General features: G+C 39.2%; 1 pseudogene; it reads right to left on the bottom strand.

The window, feature by feature from the left end:
- Positions 1 to 21,295, bottom strand: part of LOC145111226 (protein SPA1-RELATED 2-like) — a 71,424-nt pseudogene extending 50,129 nt beyond the window's left edge.
- Positions 21,296 to 22,035: the final 740 nt, after the last annotated feature.

Below are 22,035 nucleotides of genomic sequence, written 5' to 3' on the forward strand. Positions count from 1 at the left end.
GGTGGGTTTGGCTTATTGGTTTATGTTTATCCAACTGGTAGGATGTCCACTCGTAGTTTTGGGCAGCTTTTGTCCTAAAGTTCATGGTAGGACTCATACCTGGTCTATCCATCATCGCCTCGTGTATACAAGTCGTATATAATTAAAATTAATAAGACGGTCAGATGGGTGACTCTGCCCCAGGTCCACAACCAGACAAGGAACATGAGATACGGCGGAAACACACATCCTAAGTCCATAGAGTTTTAATTATATATCACCCTTGCGTATACACTTAACAGTGATAGGCTAACTGTATCTGTCCCTAGCCTCTGTGCATGAACTTGACTTGCTGCGTATGTGGTATTCCCGAAAGGTCTGCTGGGAAGGTTACAGAAAGATATAATACCCCTCGTATGAGAACCTCGGAGGTCTAAAATGAGAGACGATTCTGAGGTCGGTGTCGGGTTTGTCGTTAAGAGTGACGAGAGTTTCGTTGGTCGGTCAGTTAGAGCAAAAGATCATTCTGGTACACATGTGATTGGTATGGCGATGACCAAGCCAATCCATGTCGGATGACGTCGGAACTTCTTAGTGACATGTATGTTAAGTCGATTCGGAAAAAGTGTTTGCTAGAGCGATAGTGCATCTGTGTGTACGTTTCTAGTGCTTTCTGTTTTAACCTTGTTATTACTATTGTGAGTATTTTGTACTGCATTAAGCGAGTACTAACAATATGAGTGTTTCTGAAAATTGAAAATGATGAATTTTCATAATATAATTCCTACCATGTCCTCCTATAATCGCTTGGTGTATACAAGTCATGTATAATTAAGATTGGAAAGACAGTCGACTAAGTGACTCGACCCTAAATCCACAACCAGACAAGGAACAGGAAATAAGGCTGTGACAACTCGAAATTTCTATCTTATACAACCATTCACTTCAATAGAAGTCAGACTTGTTTCTGTTAACTTTTAAGCTGTTTAGAGCTGTTTGAGTGTTCTAAAGCCTAGTACTTCAAGAGGAAATCATAGGAGGTATACTCTAGATTTTATTGTGCATCATTTAAGTCTCAAAACTCCAAGAGTTTGGAGTTTACGGCCCTAACATAGAGTTTACGGCCGTAAACTCTAAGGGTATAAATGTGGCACTTAGCCATTTTAGTCATTTTTACCATTTTCAAGCCTAGAAGTCATTCTCTCTCAAGTATCATCCGATTTTTCTTCTTGATCTTCAACTTTGTACGTGTTTCCTTCCTTGATTAGTTGATATATTACAACATCTAGTGATTGTACATGATTTCATCCATGAAATCTCTTCATTTTGATAGATCTTCAAGTGTTCTTCATTTCACCAAGAACACCAAGAACACACACTAGTGTTCTTGAGCCTTAAACACCCATTCAAGCTTCCATATTGTAAGTACACTTGTCTTAGCTTGTTATATACTTGAATCAGTTGGTTTACACCTAGAAAACATCAAGAACACAAGATCATAAGGTGTTTACGGCCAAGGCAATCACCTTGGGCCGTAAACCCTAATTAAGGGGGCAAATGAGCCCTAATCCCTTCCAAAGCCTTAGGACCAAGTCTAGAACACTTCCAACTTGAACTAAGGACCTTAAACTTCAAAATGGTGCAAAATACCATGACTTTACGGCCATAAACTCATGGAGAAATGGTCCTTGGGCCGTAAACCCTAGTTAGTGGTGCAATGGTGCCACCATTCCTTCCTAAGGCTTAGACTTGATCATAAAACACTTCTTTATGACTTGTAACACCTTATAACACATATTGGTACTTAATACCATGAGTTTACGGTCGTAAACTCATGGGGAAATTACCCCTTGGCCGTAAACTCATGTGGTAATTACCATGGGCCATGAACTCAAATGTAAAGCCATACAACCCTTTGGTGCAACCCTTTAGTACTTATAACACTTGAATCAAAGTGTTTTCCATGTTCTAGGGTGCCTATACTTGATAAATTAGTTGTTAAATCACTAATTAGATACATATATGTGTCTTTATATGTTAAATAGGATCAGTGTGTGTGCTCAAGTCTTCACTTGACACCTAGCATCCTATACCATCCGTTCATACAAACCACTCACTACATGTGAGTTCATACCCCTTAATCAACCTTTTAAATGATTTTAAATGCTTTTATGGGGGGGAATACAAGTTGAATTATTATAGTTATTATATCAATCACATGTGATTAATAACTACCAACAAGTGGATTTTCTTACTTTTCAAACTGTGTTATCAAACAAACTACTTCAAATCGTTTTACAAACTCTTTTACATGTTAAATACTTTGATTAAACTCTTTTAAACTTATATTTTGTCAAATGTGTATCTATATAGATATAGTTATATAAGTAGGATTGAAAGGACTTAGGACTGATAGCTCACCTTACTTCTTGTTCCTCGTTTGGTTGTGGACTTAGGGTATCGGTTGTTTGTCCGAAGGTCGTTTGAATCTTAGTTATATATCATGTATATGTATATAGATATAAAAGTTCCTTCATTCAGTTCAAATACCTTTGGGTAGCAAGGGTATACAATCATGTTCAATTATACAAACAACATTGCTAGTAAACTATAATAGGTATAGTTTAGGAAGTTACTAATACTAATACAAGAACAATGAAACATACAAAGAGTCAGTTCATTCATGAGTCAATAACATACAGATAGAGAATACTATGATGAGAAACAAACAATAACATACAGATAGAACATACATACTAGATAGAGAGAACACACAATACAGCTAGTTCATACATTACATATACAAATATACAATAACATAAATGTGAACCATCGTTCGGGGCATGGCATCACCTGTCATGGCCTGATTTGTAGCCAGAATCTCCTAAACGGAGAGCGTGAATTTGCGTATAGATCTATACTGGATTGACTATCGTACACCTTGTTGTTCGCTACAGTGGGACTTACAAGTCTACGGGTGCCAAATGTCATTTCTTCCAACGTCTTTCATCGTCGTGTTATTATTCGATAGTATGGTACAACCAGGTCACATCATCATACCTTAAATATCAATTGGTTTAAGGTAGAAAGTACAGCAGTAGTTACTATAATACAACACTACAGTACTTTATAATTTCCCCATTGCATTCACATTGTGATCTTTTCACATAAAAGGTAATGTAAAACTGTATTTTTGGTTAATGATAGTCATACTTGGGAAAATATACACTCTTATAAGAAACAAACACACATTTAATTTGATGCCTTGGTAGAAGGTTGCGTTTAGTAGAAAATATAGGTTTTGCTAGGAGATACAAACATTTACAAACATTTACAAAGTTATACATCAAGTACTTACTAACGTTTTCATACAAACGATGACACTAAATGCTTATGAACTCACCAGCTTTAAAGCTGATCAACTCTTTCAAAATAACTTGTATTCTCAGGTCATCAGTAGACAGGTACCGATGCCAGGTTTTGAGAAGATGGAGCTCGTTCAAGACTCATCTCTTATTTTTAATTTACATTTTTGGTGTCTTATAAACTTCACAGAACACACTTGTATGAAATTATATTATTAATGCAATGGATGATGTTGTTGCTTGTTTACTACTATGCTTTGTTGTGATACTGTACATGACGTCCTCCACCCCCGAACGTTTCCGTCGTTCCGGTTTTGGGGTGTGACAAAGGCGGAATCACGCACTCTAAGTGTTGGGTCAAAATATTGGTTTATACTTTGCGTTTCTAGGCAATTGTATTTTTCTATAATGTTTTATGAGTTTACGGTCAGGTTTATAGCCAAGGGGGTGTTTACGGCCGTAAACAGGTTTACGGCCGTAAACCTTGTTTACGGCCTGGCCGTAAACCCATTTATGGCCCATATTCCCCAAGTATATATATAGGTGTTAGGTGGTTGAGGAGAGATTGATGAACAGAAAAGGAGTGTACGGAATAGAGAGAAGAGAGGAGTTTTAGTGTGTGTAAGTGTGTGAATCTTGTGTAAGGGAACTTCATTCTAATTAATACATTCAAGATTCATCATCTTCTTCTTCTCCTTCTCTTCTATTTGATCTGACATCATCCAATTGATTGGGATTCCGCACCATCAATTGGATCTGATTGATACACAAGTATATTTGGGGACTTACAATTGGTATCAGAGCTTGGATTGTATCAATCAATTTTGTCAGATCTAGAGATTATTTGATTGTATTTTTGAAAGATTAATGTGTTTTTGGATAGATCTCTGCAAAATAGGGGGGTTGTTCTTCGTGTGTTTGATAAAAACAAGTTTTTGATCGAGTTTTGGAGCAAAAAGGGTGTAAAACGCTGTTTTTGGTCGTAACCAGCAAGGGGGTGGCGGCGTGTACGGTCAGCAGCTAGGGTTTCCGAAGTTTACGGCCCGGTGTTTACGGCCTCAGAGTTTACGGTCCGAGATTACGGTCCTCGGTTTGCGGTCCGAGGTTTACGGTCAGCATTGCACGTGTACGGTACGGAGTATACGGCTCAGCAGTTTGCGGCTCGGTCTCGCACGTGTACGGTCAGCGTTTGCGGTCCTCGCGTCGGATTCATGGTCAGCCTCGCATAGTGTCCGAAGTTCTCACCTCGTCCTCGCAGTGTGGTCCAATAAAAAAGGAAACGAAATTGATGGTGTCGGGGATCGAACCCGGGTCTCCCCCCTAATCAGTCCAGCGCCTTACCAACTGAGCTGCCTTACCACACGATAATTTCCTTCGCAAATTTAATTCAAAAGCACTCCCTGTCGCATCCAGTTTCGCAACTTTGTCATTTTTAGCCCAAAATTCAAATTTCGTTTAATTTTAAATTCTATTTTTTCACTTTTAACCCTAAAAATTCAAAATTTTATTTTTAAAATCCTTTTTCAACCCAAAAAAAAATATAGATTTTAATTTTTGACTTTTTACTTAAAGTTTTGACTTTGACTTTCAAGTTTGACTTTTGACTTTAAACTTTGACTTTCTCGTTTAACCTTCAAATCTTCAAATTTAGATTTTCGGTTTGACTTTTTAAGTTTGACTTTTAAGTTTGACTTTTTAAATTTGACGTTTAAGGTTGACTTTTGAGTTTTTAGTCAAATAATTTTTTTTTTTAAATGAGTTCCGAATCCATTCTGGTAATGAAGTTTCATGTACTCCAGCTTGTGAAACTACGATTAAATTTCTTCGGGAACAAATTGATTTATTAAAAAGAGAAGTTGAGGACCTGAGATATGAAGGATATCAACTCAGGAAAGGACAGAAACCCCTAAAGGCCCAGTTAGAAACAAAAATAAAGGACTTTAGGAGACTTCAGGAAGACTACAGTATCAAATGTGTACATTATGATTATATCAAGAAACAGAATGCTGAGTTAATTACTGAGCTTGATACATTAAAAGGGCAATTTGAAACTGCAAATTTTGATTTTAAAAGGTTTGATGTATCAAGCGAGGTAGTTGCCAACATGATTGACCATTGCCTGCAGTTCAAACGAAACCAGCAAAAGGGTTTAGGATACGATAATGTACCTCCTCCTTTTAATCATACATATCAGTATCACCCTTTGTCTAAAGAGGAGATTGCCAACGAACCATTCATGGTTTATGGCAAGCCATCTGGTTTTGTTTCAGGAGGATTTATTAATGTTGAAAATACTAACGTTTCTACTTCCCCTGCAGATCAATCCTTAAATCAGTCAAAGCAAGAAGCTGAAGGATATGTTTCTGATAATAAAATTGTGTCTGAACTTGCTGTTTCTGTTTTGAATGAAAACTCTATTGTTTCTGATGTTAAAATTGATGATACATCTTGTGATGCTTCTGCATCGGATCATGTTGAGTGAAATTTTTTTGACATATTTGATGATTTGTTTGAAAATACTGATGTTCCTGTTTCTAGCACATCTACTTCATGTGCAGGTAAAGTAGCAGAGGATGAGAACAAGGAGAACACCATTGAACAAAACAACATCTCCTTGAACTCTGAATCTGTTGCTTCGAACTCAGCTGCTTCTGATCAACCTGCTGTTGAGAAATACAAGCCACCAATTCCAGTGAAACAAAGTGCCTGTTGTAATTGTGCTTGTGGGAAAAATAAGAGACAAGGCAAGGATACGTCACCAGGGGCAGGAAGAAACAACTTCACAGTGAAGAAAAAGGCATGTTTTCATTGTGGAACACCTGGACACATTGCCAAAATTTGTCCTAATCGCGCATACGTTCCCTACTATGCACAAGGGTGGCAGAACGCGCCAAGAGGGAGATACTTCAAAATAAACCCCTCAAGGTCACGTTCAGACAATAGTGATTGGAACGCGCAGAAGGCCAAGAATCAAACCCACAAGGCCAAGAATCTGAATCCCAAGGGCAAGAAGGGAATGCCGGCCAAGAAGCCAAATCCAAGAGATGCTCCCGTGAAGCCAAAATCAAGGTCATCTCAACGGCCGACATCAAGTTCAAAATCAAGTGCTGAGCCACCCATCAGATCGAAAAAGAAATGGGTTAAACCCAACTACAAATGGGTTCTGAAGGCTCACTCTCCCAAATCTTCTAATGACTCTAATATTTCTACATCTTCTGTTTGTGATAAACAGGATATGTCATAGGAGAGAGTACCGTGCAAGGATGAAAAAGGTCAACCCAGTTTCAAAATGGACTGGGTTCCAAAGACTAACTAAACCCCCTCTGTGTCGGAGCAGCTGTGGAGGCATATCATTAGACTTCGGTTTGTTGGTAGTGGCTGTTCCAGGCACATGATAGGGGACATCTCTCAACTGTACAACATTCATAACTTTGTTTGGGAGTATGTATCCTTTGAGGGAAAGGAAGAAAAGAAGGGATCACACATGGGGTTAGTTCTTAATGACATGAAGAATTTTTGGATCTGTTCTGAGATTATGCGTGCTGTTCTAAGAACTTCTGGATGCAAATTCAATCGGTGACTTACGGTTTGAGTTTTCTTCTCGATACTCCTGAGTTTTTCTTAAGCTAATTCACTTTAAAGACTAATTTTTGTTTTAGGATAGTTTAAATTTGCGCATTTACTTTCGTTTCTCTCCTATGCACAAATTTAGGGGGAGAAATAAAAACAAAACAAAAATTAGAAAAAATTTAAAAAAAATCCAAAAAAAAAACATTAGAAAAACAGAAAATCCAAAAATATGGTGTTAATGAAATGTGCTTGAGGGAGATGTTTTGGGAAGTGATATAATCATGTGATAACAGGCAATCTGAATCTGTGTAAGGGACTGAATCTGAATTGTCTAGGCTCTGTGTTCGATGCGCTGGTAGGCACGAGAGATTAAAATGGACTTGACTAGGCATTAATGAACTTAAGGAATCTAGAGACTTGAAAAATCTTGACCTAGATAGATCCATTTAGCCTGACAATACGACGCTCAGATAGGTTGAGCAGGGAGATATACATGATAATCCACCGGTCACACTAAAATAATCTGTATCTAGAACCGTGGTTTAACTCTTCCTCGATGTACGGACTTTGTCCTTAATTCCGGTATTGATGAGGCGACTGGGGAATTCCGATAAAGTAGGTATGTAGGAAATTATTTTCTTGCTTTCTTTCTGTTAGTCATATGTTGCCTCCTCTGCGTGATTGAAATACATCCGACCTAGACTGCAACATATGCAATTCTATTTCTCTGCATCTTCTATCTATGCAATTCTTCCTGTCTGTTAGTCATATGTTGTCTCCTTTGCGTGATTGAAATACATCCGACCTGGTACACAGCATATGCACCATTCTACTTCTCAATCCCTCTAAATCTGGTTAGTCGTATGTTTCACCCTCTGCGAGATTGGAAGATATCTGACCTGGGTGTATAGCATATGCACTCTAAATCTGACTTCTCTCATAATAATTGTCTGCTCACCTAAAGTAAGGAGTACTTTGGAAGTTCCTGATTATTGGGGTATGTCAGGAAACGGGAAACATGTTTTAGTACATTTAAAATTGAACAATCACTAGGTCGTCTGTAGATCTCGCTGCTCAATTTAGGTGGACAACAATATCTTTGGTCGTCGTCAGCTGAATGGTCCTTAAGGAATATTATCTAGGAATTTAGGGTCACATTGTCTTGTTGCTTATAGTATGTCCTAATTTTGTCACAATCTCTCGTGTTTAAGTGGACCACAATGCCGGCGATTGACCAGATCTATTCATGAAGGGAGAGGTACTGATAAACGGATAAAGGCTGTCTAAAAACTTTGATCCCAAATCACTCTTAAAGTTAGATATCATTTTATTTTTGTTAAATTTGTTCATAGTTTCTTCTAATTTAAATATTAGGGGAGAATTAAAAATTTTAAAAAAAATCAAACAAAAATCAGAAAATTCAAAAAACAAAAATTAGAAAATTAAAAATCCAAAAATAGTGTTATTTCTGTTTTATTTCTTTTTCAGAAAATATGAAAAATCCAAAAATATTGTGTGCTAAAATTTTCTTTTAGTTTTGTTTTGTCTTGAATAGTGAATTCAGGTGAAGATGAAACTCATGGAAGTTTGTGTCGAAGATTTCTGAGCCAAGGCTTCATCCGTGATCATCGAAGAATTCTCATTCGAAGGAGCAAGAAATGAAGATTATTCTTTCGACATTCAATCTTTCAACCCCAGAATCAAGGTGAAGCTGCAATTGAAGATTATGTGACGGATTGCATTGAAGCCTCCTCAATCAATCTGCTGCTATCTTGAACCTGCTGAAGTGATCCAGAAGATTTGTTCTCCCTGATGTTCTCTCTGAAGATTCTCAAGCTGAAAGCGCTATCTTTCAAGAATCAGTACATCAAGCCTCCTCACCCAATGTGCGTTCAATGCCAAATTCTGAAGAAAAGCTCAACTGCTCAAGATGAAGTCAATTATTGAAGATTCATCATGTTCATCTTGAAGTTGTGAAGAAATTTAAGATAAATGCTGAAGCCAAGCTCCCAATGAAGATTATCAAGAAAAGTCAGCTACCTTTTTAGGGGGAGATTGTTGGGTCAATTAAGAAAAGAAAGCTATAAACCAAGGGGGAGATTGTTGGGTCAAAATATTGGTTTATACTTTGCGTTTCTAGGCAATTGTATTTTTCTGTAATGTTTTATGAGTTTACGGTCAGGTTTATAGCCAAGGGGGTGTTTACGGCCGTAAACCTTGTTTACGGCCCGGTCGTAAACCCATTTATGGCCCATATTCCCCAAGTATATATATAGGTGTTAGGTGGTTGAGGAGAGATTGATGAACAGAAAAGGAGTGTATGGAATAGAGAGAAGAGATGAGTTTTAGTGTGTGTAAGTGTGTGAATCTTGTGTAAGGGAACTTCATTCTAATCAATACATTCAAGATTCATCATCTGCTTCTTCTCCTTCTCTTATATTTGATCTGACATCATCCAATTGATTGGGATTCCGCACCATCAATTGGATCTGATTGATACACAAGCATATTTGGGGACTTACACTAAGCCTACAAATCTTAATTATAAATGACCCTAATATATACACTAAGCCATCATAGCTCAGCTGCAAGGATCCTTAGTTTTTATATGGGTGTTGTAATTTGTTCAGACGAGAGAGCAACTTATGATTACGATTTAGGTGTTGACCGTTTTTGTAAAAAAATTTAAAATTTTATTTTGGAAAACGTACTGCTGTCTACAGGTGATTCCGGAAGAGGCTCCCCTGCGGTGATGATCAACACTCTTCCGTCGGCGTCAAAGTTCTGTATTATCGGTCAGTCCCTCTTGTAGTGTCTCGTTTCACCACACCCGTAACAGGCCTGGCTCACTCTGGTGCATGGGACTTGGGAGATTGGTCGTACCGGCGCCCTGCAGAAGCGAGTAGTGTGTCCCTTCCGGAGGAAATTTTTGCAACTCAACTATCGGCACCCTCTGGTGTGATGAAAGCCGCACTTGTTACACTTCGGGAGATTTTCAGCATATTGCCTGACCGGTGCTGGAGTGGTAGGTGTTGTGGCAGCATGAACCGTAACAATCTGTTGTTCTTCCGAGGGTTCTTGCGTCGGTTTCCTCTTTTTCTTATTCTTGGACTTTTGCTCATAGTCGTCCCCTCTCTTCGGTTCGGGAGTAGGAGTCATCAAGCCTTGGCGGACTCCATGGTCCACTAGTGTTTGAGCCAGACGTTTGGCACTGTCAAACATGAGGGGTTTCAATGCTATCACATTTCCTTGTATGGGAGAAGATAGTCCCCAAATGTATCTCTCTATCTTCTTGCTCTCCGGGGTAACCATCTCGGGGCATAGCTCCGCTAGATCACTAAATCTATTAGTGTAGGCTACTATGTCTGAGCCTGCCATGGTAAGGGTCCACAGCTCTTGCTCCAATTTTTGTATCTCGCTCCTCGGGCAGTATTCTTTAATCATCATCTCCTTAAGATATTCCCAACCCATCGCATTTGCCACTGGTAGGGTCAGTGACTTGACATGGCTATTCCACCATGTCAGGGCTCTGTCAGAGAGGGTGCAGGCAGCAAACTTCACTTTGCTCCCTTCTGGGCACGCGTATATCTCAAAAATTGACTCTGTTTTCTCGAACCGTCGCATCAGGGCGATGACTCCCCCACTTCCATCGAAGGATTTGGGTCCACAATTCATGAAGTCTTTGTACGAACACTCTCTTGTGCGTCCGTGGCTTTCTCTGTGGTTAGGGTTGTTAGTACCACTACCCAATCCACTGGTACTACTTACGTGGATTTGAGTCATGACAGCTGTCACTGTGGCTGTTACTGCAGCCTAAAAGATAACCGGATCATACTGTGGAGGTGGTGGCGGTGGTGCGTTGTTTTTATGTCTTATCGACTTCTTCGATGGCATCTTTCTTCCATAAGGTTTAAAAGATGAAACGGTGGTAAGCCTTTAGTAGTGGTTACAAGTCGAGCGTTATTTGAATCTAAGTTATCTTAGTTCTAAGTGAGTTATGTTCCGAATTTTATAGTGTTATGAAAACAATTCATAACAGAGGTCTATGCAAAATAGACTTATGAATTTTTGATAGTGACCACCTTGTAAGTGAGATTCCGCAACCTGTTTTACTGTTACTAGTTGTTATGAAAGAGGCGGTAGGCCTAACACACAGTGTGAGCAGTGTAATCACTAACTCACTATGTTATATTAGTTTATTAGTTATTAGTATAACGCGTAAGGTGTTCTGCCTTCTCGTATGATCCGCGAATGATTCCTTCTCGGAATCCTCCCCATGAATCCCTTCTTGTTCTTCCTTGTCTACTCTGTTGGCTGTTGTAGTGGAGTGGCTATATCTATCTAGGTTGTTCGTGCGAGAATGGGAATGTCTAAAAAATCCTATGAGATTAAGTAAAACATTTCTAAAGAAATTTTTATGGTGATCCTTCTCGAGTCCTCCTATAATCACGCAGTGTATGCAAATTGTGTATAACCAAGATCAAATAAACCTTCGAATAAATGATCATACTCTAAAACCACAACCAAACAAGGAACAGGTAATAGAGCGAAGATCACAAATTCTAAGTCTATAAGATCCCGATTATATATAACCCTGGAAGCATACACTTCGCAATTATAGACCTACCAGTAAGGGTCTTTTAATTTCCACAGATGTTAGTTATAGTGCCTAAAATACTCCTATAGTATTTTAATTGTATGGTTGATTCTGAAGTTTGTTGGAATATGAACTTGGTAAGTTTTCAGACTTGTTGTGATCTTAGAGTACCATAAAATACTCCTATAGTATTTTAACTTTATGTTTTGTTCTAGAGATCCTTTGTATATAGGATTGGTAAGTTTTAGACTCGTTGCAACACCACTATCACTCCCAAACACATGTTGGTCGTATCTCAACTAAATGTAGATGATCAGGCTATATTTATCCCAGATATGATTACATAACTGCCTAGGTTTGACTGTAGTGTCCAACATCTAAATACTTTTGTTTTGTTCTTCTTGTGATACTTGTTCTTAGTATGTATGCTTGTTCGTATATTTCTCGTAAAATACTTATATTTTAAAAGTATACTTTTAGTCATATCACTTCGGCCCCATTGTATTTATAGTTGTATATCTTTTATGGGTTGATATACTTAGTTCACTATAAACAATGCTCTGATACCAATCTGTCACACCCCCAAACCGTAATGGCGGAAACGTTCGGGGGCGGAGGACGTCATGTATAGTATCATAACAAATCATTAATATTAATCAAGGCAACAACAACCATTGTATTAATAATATAGTGTTTACATTGTATTCAAATCACATAAGATTGACTCCGAAAGTAATTAGCAAAATAAAGACTTGAAGCTACTATGCTCCGTCTTCTAGAACCTGCGCGAGTACCTGTCTACTAGTGCCCTGAGAATAAAAGTGGTTTTGAAAGTGTCAACATTAAAGTTGGTGAGTTCATAAGCATTTTGTTTTAGAAAACATGTTCTTTGTTACTTGAAAACCTTCGTGTGTTCCTCCAAAAAATCCTATATTTTCTGATGTAATGAATGTAAGAAGTGTGACCCATGCTAGTTCCTTCAACGAGTACTTAGTGAATACAAGCTATATACAATTTGGATCGAGCAGACAATCGACTGTGTGGTTCTGCCTTAAGCCCACAACCAAACAAGGAACAGGAAATGAGGCGGAAATCATACATTCCACTATCTGTCAGATCTTCATTGTATATAACCCTAACGCATTCACTAGGTACTTATAGAGTTAACAGTAGTGGTTCTTTTTGAAATGTAAGTATATTCTTCCAGAAAATCCTATATTTTCTGATGTAGTGAAATGTAAATTCTGTTGACTCGTACTTGGAAAAGTAATGTAATACGGTTGTGTTTGTAATGCAACCCTTTTTGTATGCCGGTACCTTGATATACGTTCTTTCAGAAAAGAATGTTTGTACTAGAAAATAGTGTATTGTAGTTGTATATAGTGACCTTACCCATACCCGTTTCCCCCTATGATTACTTAGTGTATACAGGTCATGTATAACCAAGATCGAATAGATAGTAAACTATGTGAATCCGCTCTAAGCCCACAACCAAACAAGGAACAGGGAATGAAGCGGAAATCATCCATCCTACTACATATCGGACCCTATAAATATAAATAACCTTTAACTCATAAACTAAGAATTCATAAAGTTAACATTATAGGTCCCTCCTGAATTGTATGTTTCCTGTTTCTTGAAAAGCTGTGTGGTCTTATTACTAAAATAAAACCTATGAAGTAGTGTTAATCCCGTAAACATTGTTTTAGTTGATACTATTGTGAGTTTCATATAACCATGCTAATATGACCTAGTGGCCTCTACGACGTTCTTCAGGCATCGGTATTTTATGACATTTGTCACCCCCAAGCATGCCTGTCTACCTGTAGCTAGCAGTTTGGGTGTGGGATTGTCAGTCCCGTATAGATCTATACACAAATCTCACGCTCTCTATCCGGGAGACTCTGGTTATAATTTATAGGACTTGAACTTGTACCCTGGGGGTACAATGAAGTAGTGCCTTACAATCCTGTATTAACTAGTTTACGCGTAGTGTTATAGTGTTCTCTTTTATTAGTAATCGTTTGTATTATCTTGTAGTGATGTACTTTGTAATACAAAATAATTATACTTAAATAATTATTTTAATAGTGTATCCTTGTAGTAGAGAATTAGAGTAGTATTCCATAAACTATACCTATTATAGTTTAAATGTATGTTCTGAGAGTTCTGTATGCATTGGAAGTCCTTGTAACTAAACAGTTTGTATAACCCGATAAAACGATGAGAAAGGTAGCCTTTTGTTCGACATTTTACAAAAGGGTTAAAGATTTATTTAAAGAAAATTGTATTCATATATGTATAAGGCATATACTTATAAACCTCTAATTTGAAATAAAAGTATAAAACATTTGAAGTAGTTTGAAACACCTTTTAAAATACTTTGAATCAGTTGAAACGACTTGATGTACTTTAAGACTGTTTATAATCCTTTGAATATTAACACAAAATTTCTTTGTGTTTTACTTGTATTCCCCCTCCCCCCCCCCCCCCCCTCCCCCCTAAAAACGTTTAAAAATAGTAAAAATGTTGGGGTATGAACTCACCTTAAATGTGTGTTAACTGGAAGTAGCGAGTTGTAGAGACGATCTCCGGGTAAGCGTACGCGCTAATAACGTTACCCTAAAAATAATTGTATCCGTGGTCGTATTTAAATTAATAATAAATTAATTTAAATAATGTGTTAAATAATTAATTAAGTAAATAATACTTACAAAATTTATTTGGAATGTTTGGAATAGTTGAAGTGTGAATTCGGTGGAAAATTGGGTTTTCGGTGGGGAATGGGATGAATTCGGTGTGTTCTTGTGTTCTTGAGGGGTTGCTTGAAGATTTGAAGAATATATGAAGATTTGAAGGTGGGTTTGATGAATTCGGTTGAAGATTTGAAGATGAGATGAAGATCTGGGTAAAATTCTTATGACGTTTGAGAGAAAATTTTGCAAGAGTTCGGTGGAAAAAGTGTGAAATGAATTAGGAAATCGGCTAACACATATATATAGGGGGTGTTCGGTCCTTAATTGGCCTTAACTTTGAGAATTCGGTCCTATAAGACCGAATTCCTCTTGAATTCGGTTCTAAAGTGGGGTACCAAGGTGTGAAATCGGTTTCTAGTCAAAATGGGTGAGGAAATTCGGTCATGCTTCATTTCTTTTGGGGAATTCGGTTTTTGCTTTCATTCTTAAAATGGATTTCGTTTTTTTTTGGATTGAATTTTGATTCCAAAATCGATTTCTAAATATATATATTAATATATTTTATAGTTTCCTTTAAATGTTAAGTTTAACCCCTTTACCCTTTGATTTATATTAGTTTATACTAACATAAATTACTTAGGTTTCAAACCATGCTAAGTTGTAACCTTATAAACAAGCCCTAAAGGCTATAGAGGATACAATGCAACAAGGTTTTCAATGTAGATTCACTTGTGCTAGGTTAGTGTTTGGACTTTACTAGGTTTAAAATTTCGAGTTGTGATAAATTGCTTGCCTAGCAGCTCCTGCAGCTGAGATGACAACTCCTACATCTCAGGCGTAGCCAAGCGGTACATCGTCTTCGCAATCAGGGCCACACCTGGCACAAGGTCGATCCTGAACTCAACCTGTCTCTCGGGAGGCACATCGGGTAAATCCTCCGGAAACACATCTGCGAACTCCCCGACAACCGGGACCTCTAAAACTGAAGTATGATCCCCGACATGCGTATCCACCACATAAGACAAGTAACCCGCACGCCCATGCTGAATATACTGTCGAGCCCTGGCTACAAAACAAAACCATGAACCCATCCTGGTGCCCTCTCCATAGATAACCAGTTCTCTCTCACTTGGGGTTCGAACTACCACACACTGCCCTCACAATTAATCATAGCACCGAACCAGCTCAACCAATCCATACCCACAATCATGCAAACATCCCCCATGGGGATAGGGATCAAATCGATCGGATAAGGCACCCCGAAGATCTCCAAAACACAACCCTGATACAATGATGATGCAGAAATCCTGTGTTCGTTGGCGATAGAAACTCTCAACAGACACTCTAACTCCCCAATGGGCAAATCAAACTCTCTACTGAACGATCGAGATACAAAGGACCGACTCGCACCCGAGTCAAACAACACCAGAGCAGGCAAAGAGTTCACTAGGAACGTACCTAACAGAGGCACATAAATAAGCATAACATAAGACATAATCAACAGAATAAAGGATAGAAACATACCAGTCACAACATCTGGAGCTGCCATGGCCTCCTCGGTGGTGAGCTGGAAAGCGCGACCTCGTGCCCTCGGGGGCTCCGCCCTGCCCTAACTCTCATCTGTAATCCTTAAAGTAGCCGACGCTGGAGCCTGCGCGGGCCTAGCAGCAAGCGAGGGACATTTGGCCTTCACATGGCCAACCTAGTCTCAATGATAACAAATCCTGGAGCTGAGTGCTAGGGCCTATTGGCAGCAATCTGTTGCCATATGGCTCTGCCGGCCACAATTGTGGCACCCAGAAGATGATCGGAAAGAACCCTCATGAACCTTACCACACTTCCCACAAGTGCGGCCCTTCCGACCTCCAGATCTGACATCAACGACCTTGAACCGCTTCGTCACAAGCTGCGACTGCGTCAGGGCTGGTCTGCTCTCTAGTCTACTACTCCATCCCAATCTCACGCCGCCTAGCGGCCTCCTATAAATCCAATAAGGAACCATAGCATTGGGTGGATACAAACTGACGGATCTCCATCTTGAGCATGCTCAAGTAACGGGTCATCTAAGCCTGCTCAGAAGCGGAAAACTCAGGACAAAACATGGCCCTCTCGGTGAACATCTTGGTGATCTCCGTCACCGACTCCGTCCCCTGCCTCAAATCTAGACACTCATGGGCCAACCTCTCATGCTCCACCAGCGGCACATATCTAGAGCGGAACATCTTCGAGAACTACTCCCAAGCCACAACAGCTCTCTGCTCAACAGGAAATGAACTAGTAGCAAGTCTCCACTAATCCTTCGCTCTGAACCTCAGAAGGTTCAGAGCGCACCTGACCTTCTGGTCAGCTGGGCATGAGCAGGTGAAAAAGCATCCCTCAACATCAGACAACCACCTCATGGCTATGATCAGGTCCTACACTCCATCGAAATCCAGGTGCTTCGTATTGTCGAAGTCCCGAAACTGAAAAACCCGACCCGATCCAACCCCTGCAGTTGCAATGGCTGCGGAGGCTGCAACAGCAGCAGTCTCAGCAACAGCTGCATATCTGTCATCAAAGAACTCCATCATCGTGGTCTTAATAGACCCAAATATCTCCGGTGTTTGATCCCTGACAATAGCCACAACCTCCTCACGGAGAATCTCCCTAATCCTGTTCTCAGACACAGCTGGCCCACCCTAGCTTCCAGCTCCCGATCCTGACTCGGATCCGGTCTCGAAACGTCTCGTCACCACCATACTAAAAATAAATCAGGAAGATATTGTTGGATTAGGTGTCTAAGCTCATAACTATAATTGGTATGTACTTGACTCGAGAGTAGCATGGTCCATTTCGGGTTGGATTCACCAGAACAATTTGATAGGATGAATATTTAAGAAAGAGGTTATTTGTGATTTATTAATATATTATAAGTATAATATATTAATTGAGAAATCATGTTATTTAATTAGTATTGATCAAGAATTAATTTGGAATTAATTTAGTGATCAAAAGAGACTAATTAAATTAACGGGGACTGATTATGTAAATCGGTGAAACATATAGTTTGGGCTAATGATCCATGATTGATTAGTGATGGACTAAGTTTATGTGAAAGTCCATGAAGTGTTAGTCCATAAGGCTAATGAGTTATTGGATTAAAAGCCCAAGGGAATTAGGGTTTACTAGTTGAAACCCTAGGAATTCCAAACTATATATTGAACCCCTAATCTTGCAAAATTGGCCCCAAGACTCCTAAGGTGTAAGCCTAGCCGATTTGAGCTTCATAATTCTTCTCTCATATTCATCTTTTGTTCATGGTGTCTTGTGAACCGTTTGAGGCATCACACTTGAGGTGCTAAGCTCTTGAAAGGCCAAATTCTACAAGCTACAATATAGAGGTATTAATCTAACTTGATTTTATGTTTCAAATATCAAATTGTATACTAGTTGTAGGTTTCATGATTTGGATAATTTTTGTTGCAAGTATAACTAGAGAAAACTTAGATCCAAAGCATTAGGGTTGTATGTGCACCATAGGAGTGTTATAGTACACAAAACCCAACAGATATCAGATAACACGCATGTCATATCAGGATACCAACTTGTAACATCCATAAAATTCATGAAAATTCTAAACCTTTAAATTTAACACACAAACCATCATTGTTTTAGAAAATAGTTTTCAGACACATTTATTATCAGAGTTTTCCCAAAATCATAAAACAAACACGAGGAGGTGCACGATCACGCCTTTGCCTTCCCAAGATCATCTGAGGTACCTGAAACATAACCTAAAACTGTAAGCCCAAAGCTTAGTGAGTTCCCCCAAAATACCAACACACAGCAAATACCATATATATAATAACATCATGCAATGGGTCCACAGCTAAAAGACTGGATTACCCCTGAGCCCACATCATAAGTATGGATTTCCCTTGGGCCCACAGCTTATGTCTGGCTTGCTCCTCGACCAGATCAGTCCTCGGACTGAATACCATAAAGCCCTTAATACGAGTCTGGCTTGCCCTACCCGACCCTCAGCTCCTATCTGGAATGCTCTGAGCCCTCAGTATGAGCCTGACATGCCCTACCCGACCCTCAGCTCATATTTGGATTGCTCCATGGTTTTTTGGCTACCACACGGAGTAGTACAACCTCAACCCAACCTACACAATATGTCGACATATAACAGATAAACATATAATTAGATAATCATACAGATAGTGTCACAGGTAGTCCTACTGATCTACCAGACTAGCATATCAATTCCATACTCAACATATCAATGGATATCAGCTTATCAATCAACGGGTTGGCCTTGGTGCCTTCGACCCGTAAGTATAGTGAGGAAAACTCACCTCACAACTGGACATAACTGATGAGGCCCGACTCCGAATTCTCAACTCTCTACAAAACACGTATATCCACCAAGTAACCAATTCCATAAAAATACCATAATACCCAAAGCACCCTCAAGGTCAAACTTGGTCAAAGTCAAGGTTAATTATCCCCACGTCGTGGCCAGGCCTTGGTCACGTCGTGACGGCGAACCCGATCTGATTTCCACTCGACCCGACCCAAACTGGTCAACTCAGCAAAGAAACCACTTGAACTGACATCACGACGTGAGCAAACATTCTCACGTCGTGGGATCCAAGGGTTCTAACATGTCACAACTGGAAAAAATTAGGTTAAGATGTGAATTCCTGAACAATATAATCTCCTTGAGTAACCTTACAAAATCTCATCTAGCAAAATTCAAAATTCCAATGCCATTTAAGTACATACTTTCACATATTGTGATTCAAACCCAAAACTCGATCCAATAAGCCAAACCTAATCATTTTTGGGCCTTAATCCATGAATTCTAAACCTAAAACCCTTATTGGAAAAACCTCCTTATTGGGCCCTATTGGGCCTATAACTTTCCCTTTGGTCTTGATGGGCCGAAAACCATTATTAGACCTTCCTTGGGCCGAATTGTAAGCCCATTTTAAAAAAAATGAAAAAAAAAATGAAAAGAGAGTTGACTTGTTCTTGACACCTCATCTTTGCATGGAGGATATCCATGCAAATTACCCTCCATATATCTAGGGAAGTAAGTTTGCACAACAAATATCAAGGCTTCAAATCTCACCTCTCTTTCTCTATTTGTGGCCAAGAACATCACCACCACCCCCCCCCCCCCACCTCTCTCATTTTTCATTTCAACCTTCACACACAACTCCATTTCCTCTCTAAATCTTCAAGAGCTCTCTCATTTTACTTCAAGAAATCGTGAGTTTGAGTGTATCTTCAAAGGATCCTCTTCAAGCCTTTCATCCACTTGGTAAGTTCTTGTCTAACTCAAGAGTTTTTACTTCATGTTTATGCTTATAACTTTCAATTTACACACTTTGTTGTGTGTTAAACTCCTTAGAACACCCATATTTTCGAGACCTCTTCAAGGCACAAGCTAGGTTCAAAGTTTCATCTTCTTCTTCATCTACATCTCAAAAACCCCCAAGGTGAGCTTCATACCCCCTTTTTTCGGATTTATAATGTTTTTGGGGTAGGATACAAGTGCTTTTGTGTTAGATGTATGTATATATGCATGTTTATGTGTTTAAATTTTAGATCTTTACTTGAAAATGAAGTTTATCATCTAGATCTTCATAAAAACCATGAGAAAAGTATGTTTTGTCTCATATATTACATTTAAACTTGTAGATCTGAGATTATACACCCTAAATAGCAAAAACAAGTGTTGTGTTCAAACATCTATAACCTAAACTCAAAAATTCAACTTTAACAGGAACGTTATGGTCTAGTTTCGGAATGTTTTGACCACCTTGATGGTAATATTTTTCAAAACTGTTTTACATGAAAAAAATTAGGTTATTACCTTTAAAATGACTACTGTCACGTTTTCATACGATTTTTCTACAATTTTTGGCGAATTTTACAAAACTGCCTATCATATTTGAAATAATCTCGGACCAGCCTGTGAAGGTGAGCAATTTCACACTTATTTGAGGCCATTAAAAATTATGAGAAAAATTGTTAACAAAGTAGACAAAATTTCCAAACTTCCAGAGTTTACGGATCCAAATTTCGACTTACGATGATTTTACTACAAATTTTCCAACAACCGGGTCAGAAAAGTCAAAAACCAGAAAAATGTGTATTTCCACAAAAATCAAGCCAAAAATGATGATTTTGACAAAAATGGGTTAAAAATGTTATTTTTACCAAAAACTAGCCATAAATACAAGTTTTGAACGAAATGGAGACTAAAGTGTTATTTTTACTAAAATTGGGCCTTAATTGAAAATTTGTGGCTTATTGGGCCAAGAACGTCCTTTTTACAAAAAGTGGGCTTTTTATTTCAATTTAGTAAATAATCGAGCTAAACTAGCAATATTATAACAAACGGGCTAATTAGGTTATTTTCATGTTTATTGGGCCTTAGTAACCCATTAATATGTTTGATAGGTCCTGAATACTATTTATATGTTTATTGGGCCTCATTGACCCATTAACATGTGCGACAGACCTTGGATTCTATTTGCGTGCTGTTTGGGCCTTGTAACATCCCATTTTTAAGAGAGTAATTAAATAATAAATCAAGAGCCCCGAGAAGTAATTATTATTATTATTTTATATTATTATAGTCCAAAATTAAATAACAATTAGTGGGGTGCTGGTTTAGTGAAGCCAAATGACAAGAATGGAAGGTCCGGGGGTTAAAGTGTAATGTCGGGATTAATTTTGCAAAGGAATTTAGAAGTCATGGGGCGTTTGGTATCTTTTGGACTTAGATTGTAAAGTATTTCAGTAGAGAGGGCGTAAATGGTAAAATTTGGACATGCTGTGAAAAAGATAAGAAAAAGGAGGGGCTAATGTTGTCATTATGGGATATAGTTTATTAGAGTCGGGTATATAACCCGTGCTAACCCCATCGCACCTTGAAAAATCCTAACCCTAATAGAGATGGCAGTCGCCATCACCCTCCTTCTCCATTTTTCCGGCGCTGCTACCCCGTCACCGCCATATACATTGCTGTTGTGAACCGCTGCATCCCAGCCGCCGATAGCCGCCGCATCCCAGCCATCTTCTGTCGCCATGCCAGTTGACGTTGAGGCCGGAAACCACCTGGAGGTTCGCCGCTCTTCTCATTCCTCCATCGTCCAGCCGCCCACATGACTCCCTTGATTATCCGACCAACCAAGACTGCCGAACGACGCCCTTTCTGCCATTGCTGCTGTTCCGTTGGGAATCGCCACCCTTCGTCTTCTGTTTCATCGTACTCCGCCGTTCACCACCCCGAAGGAGCTGCTGTGTGTGTTTCGTGCGTGATTTCGTATCTCAGCCAAGGTTGTGCATGTTTCAGTCGTCATCGCAGGTGTGTGTGGGTGAAGGGTTGGATGGAAACGCTAGAAGACCACCATGGCTGCCAACCATGGTGGCTGTCACCGGAAATGCTTTGCTGCCGCCACTAGCCACCGTGAAAGTTGGCTGTGTGCGTATTGTGATGTATGTGCTCATTTGTTGCGATGTAATAGGGCTACTGGACCGACTTTTAGCCGGAAATTCAAAGGAAACCCCACTGCCACCACCGTGAGGTGGTGGCTGCCACCGCGAGCCACCGTCATCCGCCATTAGGTTGTTGTCTATATGTGTTTGTATTTTAGGTGTGTGTGTGTGTGTTTATTAGCATGTGTGTTATTTGGATCGTATTGTAAATTGTAACCAATCAAGATAGTGAAGAAAATTCGTCACCACCACCGTGAGGTGGTGGTTGTCGCCTCCTGCCGCCACCGGCCACCGTGTCGGGTGGCGGTGTGCTTTGATTGCGTTTGGACCT

The sequence above is a fragment of the Lactuca virosa genome, chromosome 5 (genome assembly GCF_052849685.1).
Source record: "Lactuca virosa cultivar CGN04683 chromosome 5, Lactuca_virosa_CGN04683_v6, whole genome shotgun sequence".
Classification (NCBI taxonomy): domain Eukaryota; kingdom Viridiplantae; phylum Streptophyta; class Magnoliopsida; order Asterales; family Asteraceae; genus Lactuca; species Lactuca virosa.